At 50.1% G+C, this 15,170-nt stretch overlaps 1 pseudogene; it reads right to left on the bottom strand.

The window, feature by feature from the left end:
- Window positions 1–13,236: 13,236 nt before the first annotated feature.
- Window positions 13,237–15,170, bottom strand: LOC112550769 (annotated as a pseudogene).

Raw genomic sequence — 15,170 nt, 5'->3', positions numbered from 1 at the left:
GGCCTGTGTGTGAAAAGTGGCTTGTAAATTCCCTTTGAGGATCAGGCCTGAGAGATTGGAGACAGGTGGTGTTCTGTTGTTGTCTTTGATAGATTTTCAATGTGCGCTCATTCTGATCTGCATCTGTTGCTTGGTGTCTCCATGTATTTTCCATCAGGGCACTTGGTGCCCCAATGAAGATATGTATTATATTGTGAAGATATCTCCATACTGGAGATATTGTTGAAAGGTTTTGCATGTGTTGTCATGGCATGGCCTAGATCCATTCAGTGTGTTTTGGGCTGTAGGAAGTTAGTTTCTGGTGATGAGGTTAGTGAGGTTCGGTGCTTGTTTGAATTTACAGGGCTATAGATGTCCTCAACAGTTAGCTGGTGGTCATCTTAATCTTTGAGTGATGTGTAGGGAGGCTGAATGAGAAACTTTATAGATTGAACTTTAGGAATATACTTCACCTCTGGTGCTCCAATATTAGCTGGAAATGATAAAGCAGGAAAAGTAATTTAATGAGATTAAAGGTGTTGAGTTACTGGCACATCTATTTGGTGAGTGTGGCCGGGTGGGGTGAATAACGAAATCTCTCTCCCTGAGACTCGCCTGCCACACTTTGGAATGATGGAAGAATAGGAAATTAATTCCCCAAAGAGAGTGAGTGTAATAAATCACCCCAGAAGCAAGATTTAAAAAAATGGGTTTATTAGTAACTTCACCACAGGTTGTGGAGCACCCTGGCTGTTCTTACAGCTCCCGGTCTCCCTTTTCTCCACCACTGTGCAGCCCACTCCCACCAGTCAGTCAGCTCCACTCCAGTCCCACTCTCTTTTCTCTTTCCTGTGGTACCAGCGGATCCTTCTTCCATGGGGCCTTCTCTCAGCCTCTCCTCTCTTCCTCACCTCCTTACTTCACCAGTCACTGTGAAGTAACCACTGTGACCACCCAGTCAGCTGGTCTTATCTGCAAGCTGCTCCAGCACTGGGTCTGCCGCTTCTGGCGTCCCTGCTGAATCTCTCCACAATGTGCCCAAGGGGGTAAAGGAAAACCCCTTGCTGTGGACTTAAGTAGCTGCTGGCTCCTGATCAGTTAATATATACCCCAGGTTGGATCCCCTTCCCAACTGTGTTTACTAAGTAATTAACTTTGCCCTGTCCCTGACCTGACTACTTGCAACTTAGTAACATCAAAGGAACAAGGCTGTCTTTGCCCTGTTACAGTGAGTATCACTATTTTTGACTAAAATGTTGTACCATCTAGATATCCCAGATGGACCTGAGACCCCTGTGTGGCTTTCACACTTTGGCCTGTGTAGCTAACTCCTACACCAACCTTGCCTATGGCTCTGTCCCACAAAGGAGCTTGACTGCATTTTATGTTTCTGGTTAATGAAGTGCAGCAGTTACACCCAGCAGTTACAGTCAGGTTGAATTCAGCCCATGACCATATAATTTGAAAGCAGCCAAGGGAGATGCGTAGGGGGTGCACGTGCACCCTGAGCGTGGTGGTGTACCCCCTGCAAAAAGGTGTCGCAGACAGTGTTGGCGGCACCTGCAAGCAGTTGCCGCTCGCCACCCCACCACCAACACCACCGGCAGCGTCTGCGGGCAGTCCACGATCGTCCCCGGCCACTGCCAGCGGTGCCTGCAGGTGGTCGTCGACTCCTGGTCGGCGCTCGCCATCCCCTCCTCTCCCCACACCACCAACAGTGCTGGCGACGTCTGCGGGAGCTGCATGCTTACTGCCGCCGGGCTCCCACCACCACTGCTGCGCTCCCACCACCGCCAGCGCAGCCATGGCCCCCCAGCTGCCGGGAGCACGCGCCATTCATAAAAGCAGCCTCCATTAGCTCTCTGATACCACAAGCCTTAAAAAGTCAAGTGAATGGCCTTGAGATGTAGTGTAAATTCATCTGTGTTGTGCTTCAGTGAAAGGAATATTTTAATAAGTAAGGCTATCATGTCGCTCTTTTATAGTGTGTTTGTGGAAGGCGCTCAGTCTTCTTCACAAGCACTGTGTTCAAACACCTCTATGAACCAGACATAGTCATTATTCTCCCAATGTTATGAAAAGGAGAATTGAAGCATGGAGACACTGAGGCACTTGCCCAAGGTTAAACTGAACATCAGTGACAGAGATGCACTCTGGGGTTTGGCATGTGAAGCGTGTAGCATAAGTCTGGCTGCTGATCCTAACCACCAAGAGCTCTGTTATCTCACAACCTCCAGGGGCAGATAACTGGCTGCTGGTAGGCTCCGCATTAAGCCCTTCTTTCTTGTCCCTCATATTTCCCCTCTCCCTGCTGTTCCCAAACTTTCTGTGTATGCGACCCCAATCCTAGGTTTACAACCACGCCATGTGGTATAAGCCTGATTTTTCCAGTAGCATTTCAGGACTCATTTGGGACTATGATCTCTAGTTTGGGAACCACTGCTCTATTTCTTCAGAGCAGGTTGCAAATGTCCATTCTCCAGCATCACTCTGGCCAGAAACTTCAGGGTAGGCCCCAGCACCTTCTCATACTCCCAGCCCCCTCCTTCTCCCCACCTCTAGCAGCACAGTCCCCTTTAGGGTTGAAAAGCTGGCAACCTTTTTCCTGTAAATGAATCTGGGCTTGCAACACGGATGTCACTGCAAATGGCAGCAGGATGGAGCCTGCAAGTGTCAGTGGATTCCATAGAGCCACCTACTATGCTGTTTGGGTTTAAATCTCTGGGATCAGACCCAGTCCAAGGAGTAGCCATTCAGCACCACGGCCCGCACTCTGGCGTAGTAGTACTCAGTGAAGTTTTCTGTCTCGTGTGAGGTTACAAAAAGGCTGTGATATGTTCTGGCACTTGGTTTTGTTAACTCATTTTTTCTCCACATACCTTAGAGAAGACACAGTGAATGCTTTCAATCCACCATATACTTTCAATCCACTATATATAGTTCCTAAATATTTAAGAGCTGAGTTTTATAAGCATGAGTGCACTCTGCCTCACAGTGTGCCTGTGAAGTGTCATTTCCACCTCTGCCATTATACAGATGGAGAAACTGAGGCACAGAAAGAAAGTGACTCACCCCAAAGTTAGTAGCCAATCCAGGACCCAGATGACATAGATTCCAGACTCAAAGTGGTTTTTAACCATCTATGAATGAACCAGTATGCACATTTGAGACATAATTTCTGGGTCTTGTAAAAGTCCTTTTTTCAGATTCTGATGAGAGCCAGTAACTTTGCTTATATCTTCTACCTACAGTGGTGCCTTTTGCCTTTACAAATGATCAATAACACAAAACCAACAGTAAATATAGGTAGCTCACATACTCTGTTGAGGTAAAGGTATTGAACTAGGCAGTATTTTTCACACTGAATACTTCATTCACCAAAAATTGCAGTTGCATTACACTGAAACTCTTTGCTATTGGTGCTGACTTAGACCAAGAGTTAAAAAAAAAAAGGAAAATAAATGTTTGCAGCAAGTAAAGTGCTTTTTAGAAACAGGTTGCTTCCACATTTTTAAACAAAACAATTTGGTATTTCATTTACAATACTTCCAGATTCATTTTAGCTAAATTTAATTTTTAAAAAGAGAGCTAAAAATACCTGAAAAAGAGATTCTTTCATCTACACCAAAACAATATTTTCTTGGTTTTCACTTCAGTGAGACAAGCCAGAAAAAAATGTTTCAGACTGATCTGCAAATAAATTTCTTTTTTGACTTGTCTGTGTTTCTGAAACAAAAGAAAACAGAAAACCCGTATTGTTCCCTTAGCTGTACAATGACCTTAAGCACTGTACAGGTCTCAATGGATGTTTGCAACCTGCCCAGGACAAATCTGGGACCCAAATATATGCCCACAAGTATAAGCAGCAGGTTTGCTAGGTTCTGGTAATTCATGCAGAAGCTGGGCAAGCTGATGGGAGCTGGGTAGTTCTGATCCCAGCTGGAAGTGACACTCTACAGACTGTTTTGCATCCCCTTAGAGGAACTGTCAGGAAAAGCTCATCCCAGAGCAAGGAGTGTCCCTTGTAGGTTGCCAGGTTGAGGAGCTTCTCAACAGCCCATGGACTGGCCCCAGTCTGCATTAAGGCTAGGGACAGACATTACGCATAAACCAGTTTAAGGGATCAGAAACTGGTTTAAACCTGTAATACAACAGATGTTCAGTGCACATAAACCAGTTTGAAAATGGCTAAACCAGTTTGAGATAAACCTGGTTGAATGTAGTATCAGACTTAGCTGATTTGGGTCAAACTGGTTTATACAATGTCTGTCCCAGACCCCTTGTTGGTTTAACTTAAACCAGACTCCCCCAGCATCCCGGCATGCTCTCTGAGCTGGGCAGGGTTCTCTGCTCCGCAGCAGGGCTGGCTTCTCCCCTCTGCTCCCTGTCTGCAACTCCTGCAGAGACTGCAGGCATCTGCCTGTCTTCCCCCTGCTCCCCGCCCCCTCCCCTCACCACTGTCTGCTAAGCAGGGATCCCTTGTCCCCTCTGCCTTACACAAACACTTCTCAGCATTAACTAGCAGACCAGATGCTGGCTACGGTCCATGCTGTGGCAGATGGGACAAAGGCAGAATCAACAGATAGCTGGTAATGTCTCTCTGTTTCCGTAATGGGCCGATAAACACTGAGTTAGGGGTGATAAACACTGTGGTATCAATTCCCTGTTGGGCTGGTTAGAAGTGGGGTTAAGGGGGGACCCCTCCCTAATCAGAGCATCCTTCCTTGGCCTGGCCACACACCCCTCAGCTCAGGACTGTGGAAGGGAAGGGAGGGCTGCTCTAGCACCCTCCAGCTTCTAGCCTGAGCCACTGAAGGCATGTGCCTACACTTTCTCAGTCTGGAGGGGATGTCTGTATAGTTACAAACTGAGTCAGCCTAGTCAGGTTAGACTAACCTGCAAAGATTGAATCAATTCAGGCTCAGGCTTTTTGAGTGTCTGTCCCTAGCTTTTAGTTCCATCTGCCTCTGCTTTTGGGATGACAGACCTGAAATGTAACCCAAGTAAAGCAGCTGTAGTTTTCAGAGCCTAGGGGTTGCTGTTTTTCTGCATGTGGGGCAATGACATCAGCAAAGGAGGGGTGTGTGGTTCTCATCCCAGAACATGAGCAGGTGGGAGATTGTTTTGGAGCACTTACAGGAAAGGACGGCTTTATAGCAGGAACCAGCATCCTCCTGGGATCTCTCCATAATCCCACCAGGCTAAGATCCTAAGATTTCCTTAGGAGCCACGACTCCTGTGCCCAGTTTCTAATTTTGCCCCAAATTGTCATGTTGAAATTTGCTGTTGCCATTTGTGCAAAATGGCACTGGAGAAGATTCCTACCAGGCTTCTGATCAAATCCATCTACCCAGGACATAAAGCAATGAATAGAATCTCTCAGCCAATGGCAGGATCCATCCTGGGCCTGATTCTGCAACCCAGGGCGTTCAGCAGCACCAAGGAAAGCCCCCATGCAGCTACCTTGAGAAAATGCATTTCAAGCAAAGGAAAGACTCCATACTTGGGTCCTATGAATCCTTGGGACTCTCACGGCTTATGGAAAGCAACAGATGACCCTTGAAGGAGTTGTCTTGTCAAAGAACCACTTCCCTGGAGTTCTTTGCTAGCTCTGTTAGGCCAAGGGAGTCTCCCTTGCTGGGCTGGAGAAGGCATGGCATATCCAGTTACAGGGGGGCAGAACCATGAGCTCTCCTCTGGGAGCAGAAAACAGGCTTGTAGGAAAACTCTGACAATAATGTAAAGTCCCTGTGTGTGCAGTTGGTGTAGAATTATTTGCCCTGTTTCAAATCTGGCTCTCAAACATCCCTCCTGAGTGCATCGTTAAACTCTTCTGGGGTTTGACAGGCAGACAATATGTGCCCATTAGGATTGGCTGAAAAAGGACTACACAAGTTCATGAAGCCAAGTTTCTGGATATTGCTGAAATCATGCTTTTGCCCAGGTTTTCCAACTGTCTCCCCTCCTGAAACAATGCTTTACTTGTTACAGGCCATTCCTCATCTCTGTAGCTCAAATCACTTGTTAAAGGCAGGTCACTAATATTATTTGCATTTTACCAATAAGGTAACTGAGATACAGAGAGAAGGGACACAAGTGAGTGGCAGAACAAGGACTGGGACTGAAACCCCAAACTGCTAGTTCCCAGCCCATTACCCTGTCAGCTGGGCCATACTTTTGTCTCCAGAGCAGACTAGTGACTTTTCTTAACATAAGGTCACCTTCCAGCTGAGATGAACTCCAAGACCCTGTTCTTTTCCTTGGGTTCTGTTCCAAACAGCCATTTTGGTGGCAGTAAATTAGCAGCCAAGCCTGCTTATCTAGCTCAGCCCTTTTTTCTCAAGAAGCATTGGTCTCACAACCTATTTAAACAAATCACCAAGGAAGACATAAACCCTACACAGAAGTGGTGATCTCTCTGCAGTCAGACAGCCTTGGGGGGGAACAAAGGAGCTATTACTAAAACTAAGGCTTCATGCCATAACCCAGCGGCTTCCAGCTTTGACACGGGTGTCAAAGGCTGTCCCAGGTATGGATGCAGTATGTATCAGTGGGTTAATGAGCAAGGACTAGAGATTTTCTTGCTTATAGGCAGCTAACTGGAGATGAGCTGAGGATCAGGGGTTTGGCTCTGGATTGGCATTAGTCCAGGGTTGAGGCCAATGAACTTCTCTTGCTGAGAGGAGCATGTCTGTAATGCTGAATACAGGATGATTATATAGAGAGTGTTACTCAGAGGAATCACTGAACAGCCTGAAAATGAACTGTGACCTGCGAGTGTCTTCATGAAGGTAGATAATTCCTTGCCCATGTGTATTTTGGTGACTTCCCTGGGCTCAGAGATTTCTCCAGCCTAGGCTTCGTAGCCATGGAAGTCAGTTATCCCTTCCGAACATGCTCAGAAAAGCAGAGAGAGATGCTCTCTACAGGTGGACACCCTAAGATCTTCCTGCTTCTTGCTCCCCCCTCCTCATCTCTGCCCAAGGATCCTTCACAACCCTTGACACCAGTGGGCAGAAATTTGGAGAAGATTGTGCCAAGAAACCTGTCCACTGGGGAGAGATTGCGCAGAGGGGGGAGAATGGATCGAGTCAGGAAGGTGCCATGGGCTCTACAACTGGCACCTCCAACTGCCAGGGACTTCAGTGCTTTGTTGTGTTGGCCTTGCATTGTGATCAGACTTGGGAATTGTAGAAGCCCCCTACCAAGGCCTCATCTCCTTCCATTTCTTGAGCTCAAAGACTACAGAAAAGCTGGATGATCCCAAATGGACAACTCTGAATGTCAATCCAAACTCAAGGAGACTGGCAAACCTTCCAAGTTGGACTCTTGCTGGGTTACTGACTTTCATCACCTCATTTCCCAAAGGCATGAGGGAATCTTCCCTTCCCAGACAGCCCTACCCAGTTTGGCTGGCTGCAACAACAGCTCTGAGAGCCATCCTGTACCTTCAGCAGCAGGTGCTCGCACCACACATTGTCCTGGGAGGTCCCAGGATTTCCTGAAAGTGGGAGGGAAACAAGAAGGATGTCACTGCCATAGGCACTGAAGAAAGTCCCAGCTGCCTCCCTGGGCATCAAGTCTTTGGAAGCTCCTGCATCCACACCTGGTCACCTTCCAGGATCCCAAGGTTATAGGCTTTTCACTCTAGTACATATCATGCTGGCATGTCTGGAAGTTGTGCACAACCAGTTCCTGTAGAACTGGCCATAAGGGGAATGGAGGGTGCTCAGCACCTCATGGATGTGTTCGGAACAGCACACTACAGGACTTGGTTTCATGGAAAGGCAAAGTGCACAGAGTTTTCCTCTGGCAACAGAAACCTCCCAAATGTGCAGGGAACTGCAGGAGAGTGGTTGCTCTGGTGGAGCCCTTCACAGGCAAACCCTACCCTGGGTCCCATCAACCTCAATGTTGTCAAGTCTCTGGATTTGCCCCCGTGACAAAGAGTAGAAGCTCTCAAACATGCAATGCTGCAGAAGGGGAATGGTACCACAGTGGGATCCAGGAGGCTGCAACCTCCCCTCTTCCCTTCCATTCTGCAGAGATCACTGTGCTCCCTCCTTGCTTGTTACCTTCAATGGTCGTGAGCAGGATGGGAAACTTGATTCTCCACTGCTCTCCAACAGTAGGGTGCATCATGTGGTGCAGAACCCACAGTCCCTACAGGGCAGAATGGACACGGTTGCCTCACCCAGGGCCGAGGCAACCACCTGACAGTGAGAGAGAAACAGGGCCTCAGCTCTGGAGGGGGGCTCCATGGCTTTCTTTAGGAGGGAAACTGGCCTCCACCATACATGGCCAGAGAATTCAGCAATCAGACATAGGCTGATGTGCTGTGCTTGGCTGATCCTGCACACCCCACCACAGGCTGCGAGGCAGGGGCAGAACATGGCTCTGCTCTGCAAAGGAAAGGGAACTATGCCAGCACAGGGCAGCTCTGAGTGTGGGAAGAGACAGTGTTTTCCTCCAGCTAAGGCTACAAGCACGTGTTCCCCACACCTCTGGCAGGTACCTTTCCAGGGCTACTCACCAGGAGTCATGCCAGCAGCCCCTAGGCCTTAGGAAGTTTGGCTGGAAAAAGAGAACATGGCCATGTGTGCCTACTTTGGAACAGGGGTAATGCTGCTACAAGCCTGTCCATTCGCAATGTGCCCACCCATGTACACTCTGGGACCTGGGTACAACTGGCACTTCCATGGCACCTTCGGTGTCTGGATCTCAAGGAGTTTTACCAAGGAGCTTTCACTCTCAGCCCCTGTGTGAAGCAGGCACTGCTTAGTCATCGTTGGATGAGTGGGGAAGCTGAGGCAAAAAGGCCCTGAGATTCCCCTATGGCACAGCATAAATCTGGGGCAGCTCTGGGTTGGAGGAGCCCACATTGCCTGGCTCCCCCTCCCAGGTTGTAATGACCCAACTGTCCCTCCCACCTTTGGGCCTCCTCATAGTGGATGAAAGAGGCCAAAGATTTTCTGAGAGGCTGTTGGAGCTGGTTCATCCCACAGGGATCTGGATTCCAAACCTCCTTTGCTGGGGTCCATGCAAGCCGCTTCTTCTCCCTCCCACTGCGGTTGCTTGGCCAGGTCCCCAAGGCATCAGCACAGGGGGGTTAGAGTGCAGCTGTGCTGAGCTGGCACTATGTAGCCATGCACAGGGGGGTTAGAGTGCAGCTGGGGCAATAAGACCTGGAGAGAAGAGCCAGACAGCTTGGACTCAGCTACTTGTACCCCTGCACCCAGCTCTCTTCATTGAGTCCTCAAGGACAGTCTCCTCTTCTTCACCAATGACCCACCTACTTGAGGATCCACATGTCTCTCTCTCTCAAGAACAGCTGATCTCTGAAACCCTGTTCTACCACTGCCCAAACAAGTCTCAATTTCAGAGAAGACTGAGCAGAACAAGGAGAAAGAATGAGGAGGCCATTTCAGCACAGGGATTCCTTCCAGTTGGGGTGTTGTGTGTCATTCCTTAAATGGCAGCAGCTTGCTCCATAATTCACAGCCAGCATTGGCCATCAGCTATCTCCATTACCCTGCCAATACAGAGAATTGCACAGTGGAGAGGTACAGGGGATGAAGAGAAATGCATTGATAATGCAAGGACAGCAACTGGTCACGTACTTGGCTCATGCCACTGATTGAGACATCCAGATTTTCCAGGATCTCCACACAAGTGGCTTGGATGCTCTGTTCCTCCTCAGCATCCTGACTGGAATGGTTTTTGGATTTCTGCACAAGAGACCAGGAGAAAGCTCATGAGCTAGTCAAGAGGCACTGACTGGACACTCAGTCTCCATCTCCTTTGTGGCCAGCTTGAATGCTGCACAGTTACCATTGATTTTATGTTCTGCTCAGAGCACAACTCCCTGGAGCTGAGATAATAAAAGAAAAACCAAGCTGATGGGGCAGGTTCCCAGTTCAGAAACACCTCAAACACTGTGCAATGACTCGCTGGACACACAGTGTTTCTGGGTCCTGGGAGTGGGTTATGTCTTGAAAACTGCCAAGTATTCACTTTCCTTCGTCCTTCCAAGAGGACCCTTCAGATTCAGCCCAGTGGACACAAATGTGCAGGCATCACACACCCACTCTGTTCCATCTGCTCTGCGGGCCCAGCTAGCGCAATCGTCTGCGTCTTGTCAATGTGATTCTATCAATGGATCAAGCTGTGTCCTGGGCACCAAGACACGTCCTTGGGAGTCTATTTCTACAAGAGAGCATTGCTGTTCTCAAGGAAGTTCCTCTGACAGACTGTGTGGTCAGGGTTTTCACTCCTCAGTGCCTGAAGAGGCAAATCTCAGCCTCATCAGAAGATGTACACAGTCCAGATCAGAATCTGGTCTCACTGACACCCTGGGGAAAATCCAGAGTAGCTACACTGACATCATAAGAGCTCCCTTAGATCTGTACCAGTGGAAATGGTCTGACCCTGGTTCTAATGACTCAGCCTGGCAGCCCTGGGGCACCCCATGCTCCTGCTCAAGCCTGCTACAACAGCACCACCAAGTCTCCAGCCTCAATTTATGACTGCTTGAAAATATAGGCCACTAAGTCCCAGGCCCAGTCATCCAGGCCCTGCACACTGAGCAGTGAATGACCGTCTTCATCTGGAGGGGAGAAGAGGACAGACTGGAGTCAGGACTGCCCTTATGCCCAAATGGTGGCAGGGACTGGCCATGGCACAAACCCTCCCTCAAGCCTTGGAAAGGATGGCAGGGAGGGAGAAGGGTTCCCAGGCCCCCAATTTTGTTTCTAGGGTTTATAAAGAGGCAAAAGAACAATGTGTCCTTGCTACTCAGTAGAACCATATCTGAAGGAAAGCAGATCCCTTCCCCACTGGCAATCTGATAACACTTTCCTAGATCCTGACTCTCCCCAGCTCCAGAAGCAGAGGGACAGACTCTCTACGCTGCCTTCCCTGAAGATCCTGATAGGGAAGAAAGGCTTTCTGTACAGGACAACCAAGAATCTCGGGTGGGAATTTTGTGTGAGGTCCATGTGCCATCCCTAGTACAGCCACTACTCACAAATCACCTCACCTCAGTACTCTGATCACCAAGCATGCACCTCATGGCCTTGACTAGTTCACATTTCTACTTGCTCATCTCCAGCACTGGAAGGAGAAGGAGGGCACAATATTGCTGTGTCCTGGGAGCTCACCCTCCACAGCAACATGCACCCAGATTGCAAAAGACCTGCTTGTGGCTACCTGCACAACCTCCTGTTTCTACTTTGGAACCTGGGAAAGTCTCTTGGGCCATAACAAAGGTCTCGTTAAACCTCTTGACTTCAGAGGGCTGCCAGGAAAGGTGTCCGAGCAGGATTTGGCCCCAGCGTTCCCGTGTTGTCCAGCAATGCTCAGGGTGCTACTGGCCCTCTGTGACCGAGCAGCAGAGGACAGAGGTCTGGCTCTAGCTCTACACAGCCAGGGCTCTTGAACACAGCTAGAACAAGACAGGTTATTCATCCTGGACAGTCCTAACTCAGTTCCTGAAGGGTCAGCCAAGACAGCAGTCAACACGTTTGCTCTGGTCATACTTACAGTCAGCAGCAATGATACCACTAAAGATTGAGAGGGACGCCACACGGCTTGCCTCCTTGTCAGTCTTGAGCCGGGAGCCCACAAGGGAAATAAATTGGTCTGGGGAGAGACAGGCTGCAGGGGAGAAGAGCACAACCTCAGTGACCTCAGAACTCCTCGTTCTTGTTCCCCCTTCCAGGGTTTGGCACAGTGCAGGGAGATTTGAAGGAAACCCCAGTGTTGCTTGGAGTCTCCTCTCCTGACCGAGCAGGCGGAGACAGTAGAACACCTTGACCTGGTTCTCTGATCTTGGCAGCTGTGCCATATCACACACCTGTGGGAAGAAGGGAAGGGATTCTCCACAGTGCCACCTGGGTGCAGAAGAAAGTGTGGAATGGATCCTGAACTCCCACTGTCTATGAGTTGAACCAGAGTCTTTTTGAGTCCCAGGAGACCACTGCAATCACGGAAGAGCCAAGAACTCAAAGGTCCAGACCATAAGCAAGACAGGATCTTGATTTCCAAGTCCCTTTAGCAACATGGCTGCTCTTGGCTGGACTCACACCACAGGATTGATTGTTCTAGTCCTGACGTGCTATGACAAAGGGATTTGCATGGACCCTCAGTTGAGCTAGACTGAGGGGAGACAAGGAGGCCACGACCTGTTTTCTTCTTCTTAGGCAAGCAGAGAGGTTGCCAGCAAAGTGGGACTTGACACTGTCATCAGCTGAGCCTGTCTGGCTAACGGGACTTGGACCTGCTGGGCCTCGGGATGAGCAGTACAGGATTGGGTGTGCAGGGCAAAGCAGATGCTCTTGAGTTTCCCATTGGGGAGAGGGAGCTGAAAATCATAGGCCACCTCCAAGATCTAGCTCAGACTCTGCAACCAAAGGTGAAAGTCAAAGGGAGGATTAGAGAGGAGAACCAAGGAGTGAGCAAGAGCAGAAAATTAGTGAGTGGAAAAAAATACCTCACTGCCCCATGCTTAATGCTTTACTGCTTTGGTGCTGGAAGTTTCCACATCTGCAACTCTGATCACACCACACTGTGTTGTTTGAGCCCCTGCCCAGTACCCTGAATACACCCCACCTAGATTACCACTCTCTGGAGATTCAGATTCCTTCCAAAGGATGCCAGGAGGAGAGTGGGTCCCATGGCCCACAGGTGTCGTAGGCCCCAAAAGTGACCACAGCATCAGGACCAGCCAGCATCTGCCTACACAGCCACGGGGACACAGGACAAGGGAGCACAGAGCTGAAGTAGGATTCTCCCCTCAGATAAACCTATACTGCCTCACGGGGCTGCCCAGGTGCAAACAAAGACAGAGCACTGCCTGTCTTACCCAGGGGAGAGACGCTCCACAGGCAGTGGGGTGGTAGCCATCCACTTCTATAACCCATAGCAAGGAGCCCCAAATCTCCATGTTTTAAACTGCCAGGCCCTGACCATAATCACTGCACTCCACAAGAGACAACCTCCAATCCTCCCTACCCCGTGGAGGTTTGAGAGGCCAAGCCCAGGGGGAGCAGAGCAAAACTCAGCTGGAAGGAGCAGTCCGGTAGTTCATTTCTTTTGTCTCCCCTTATCAGACTTCCCAGAAAATGGAAGTGGCATTCCCAACACAGCCATGATCTACAGATCTGGCTGCTGTGAGTTTATCCCCCAAGGGTAGGCAAGGCCGATTCGTTAAGGTGTCTTGAACTGTACCAGGAAAGCCCCAAGAGAGCTATGGACTTCCTAGAGTAAGTCGTGCACACACACAAGTGTGCCAGTGCTTACACCTATGCATACAGACAAGGGCCAACGCTGGTTTCCCAGGTAGCGTATCACCATGGCGACATGAAGATTGTTGACCCCTCCCTTGTATTGCTGCAGGAGACAGAGGAGCCTTTCAAAAACAGTATCGTGATGCCTGTCATGGTGGAGAAGGAGACCCATCACAGGTCCCAGTGCCTTGACTGCAGCCTGCTGCTGCTGCAGAGAGAGAAGGCAGAACTGAGTCCCTCTGACAGACTTTCTGGGAGGTTGCTCTGGATCAGGAAGTGGCATAGCTTTTGTCCTTCTCAGGTCAGCAGCATCCTTGGTCCATCATTGGACTGGCCCTGCCTGCATGGTTCCCACCTACAGCAGGTGGGAGGGGCTGTGGGATATGGCCCTGGGACTGGCTCATGGATCACACCTCCCCCCTATACTGATGTGCCCAGACGCACGTTCAGAGAGAGCAAACTCCTTCTTGCTGCCATCCCCCTGGGCAGTGAAGGAGTCACACCCGAAAGGAGCTGCCCCCTATCCCAGTGCTCACTGGCACCCATTAGCACACACAACTGCACATTGCCTGTAGGCAGAGCAGATTCTCAGGCACATGATACGAGCACCTGAGACTGGGTCTTCCCTGCCAGGACTGCACAGACAGGCAGACATAGTGACACATGACAGCTGTACTACAGAGCTAGAAAGACAGCAGCCCTCACCTCCAGGTCCTCACTGCTCAGCCAGCTGCTTCTTATGAGGTCAAAGAAAGGGAGCACATGGAAACAGTAGTCAGCTGCCCGACAGCTGGGGAACGGGCTCATCCCTGATCTGGAATTTCATGTTGGCAGCCCGGACAAAGTCTTCCACAACTGCAGACGGGGAGAAAAGACAAGATGTTTGCACAAGAACATCAGGGTGAGGTGCTGCTGCTGCTGGGGCAGGACATGCAGGCCTGATGGTCATGACAAAGTCCTGGCAGCCCCCGCACTGCTCAGAGCAGATGGAGAATTTGGGACAGGTGGAGCAGGCACCAGGGGCTACAACTAGGATTCAATCTGCTCCATTTGCCCCAGGGTGTAGAGGCAGATCCAGCTTTGGGGATGGGTGAAATACTCTGCAAGAGTCATAAAGGGCCCAATCCTGCTCACTGCTCAGAGCCTCTAGCCAGCCTGGGGAGGGAGGGTTCTCCACTCATGGTTGGATCAGGCCCAGGAAGTGCAGTGGAGGCCCTGCTTACCAGTGTGGTACACTCCAGTGGGGCCCAGGCTCTGTGTTAGGCCCTGGGTGCCCAGTGGAGGCACCTGCAGGAGGGGCTGGCACTCACCTCCACACAGCGCCTGTTTCATCTGGTTGGTCTCCACCAGCCTCAACACAAAATGCAATTTGCTGAGCGTCAGCACAAGGAATGGCTCAGACCTCAATGCTGCAGGAGGAGGGTACATTGTGCAGTTAGAGACATTCCTGTCCACCTTCATCCCTCACTCTCAGGAATGTGCTGGGTGAGCAGCACAAAGGGGTTTTGAAGATGTCAGAGAAACCCCAGTGACTGCCCCCATGTAGGGCAATCCTTTGTCTGCTGCCCCTCCCATGCCCAGATGCAGAGAAGGAGGAGGGAGTGGAGGGTCCTGCCCACCTGATCTCCACTCCTTCCTGTCCTGAAGGCCCTTCCAACTGTTACAGAAGTTAGTGCTGGCACCTTAGAGCCAGGAGCCAGACTCTTTGGGCCCCAAATTCAGCTCAGTTGTGATGGCCCCATTAGACAGAGTGGCATTTATCCTCTCCCTTCACAATCTCTGATCAGAACCCAGAAGCAAGGGAGGCAATGCTGTACCATAGACTGAGGCCAGGTCACCTAATGTAATCAAGAAGGAAATCAGAGGGAGCTCCATGATGCCCACATGACTCTGCAGCTCATACAT

This window comes from Alligator sinensis, unplaced genomic scaffold (genome assembly GCF_000455745.1).
Source record: "Alligator sinensis unplaced genomic scaffold, ASM45574v1 scaffold354_1, whole genome shotgun sequence".
Taxonomy (NCBI): Eukaryota; Metazoa; Chordata; order Crocodylia; family Alligatoridae; genus Alligator; species Alligator sinensis.
Note: the sequence above shows the minus strand (reverse complement) of the source record. Positions and strands in the feature narration are given on the sequence as shown.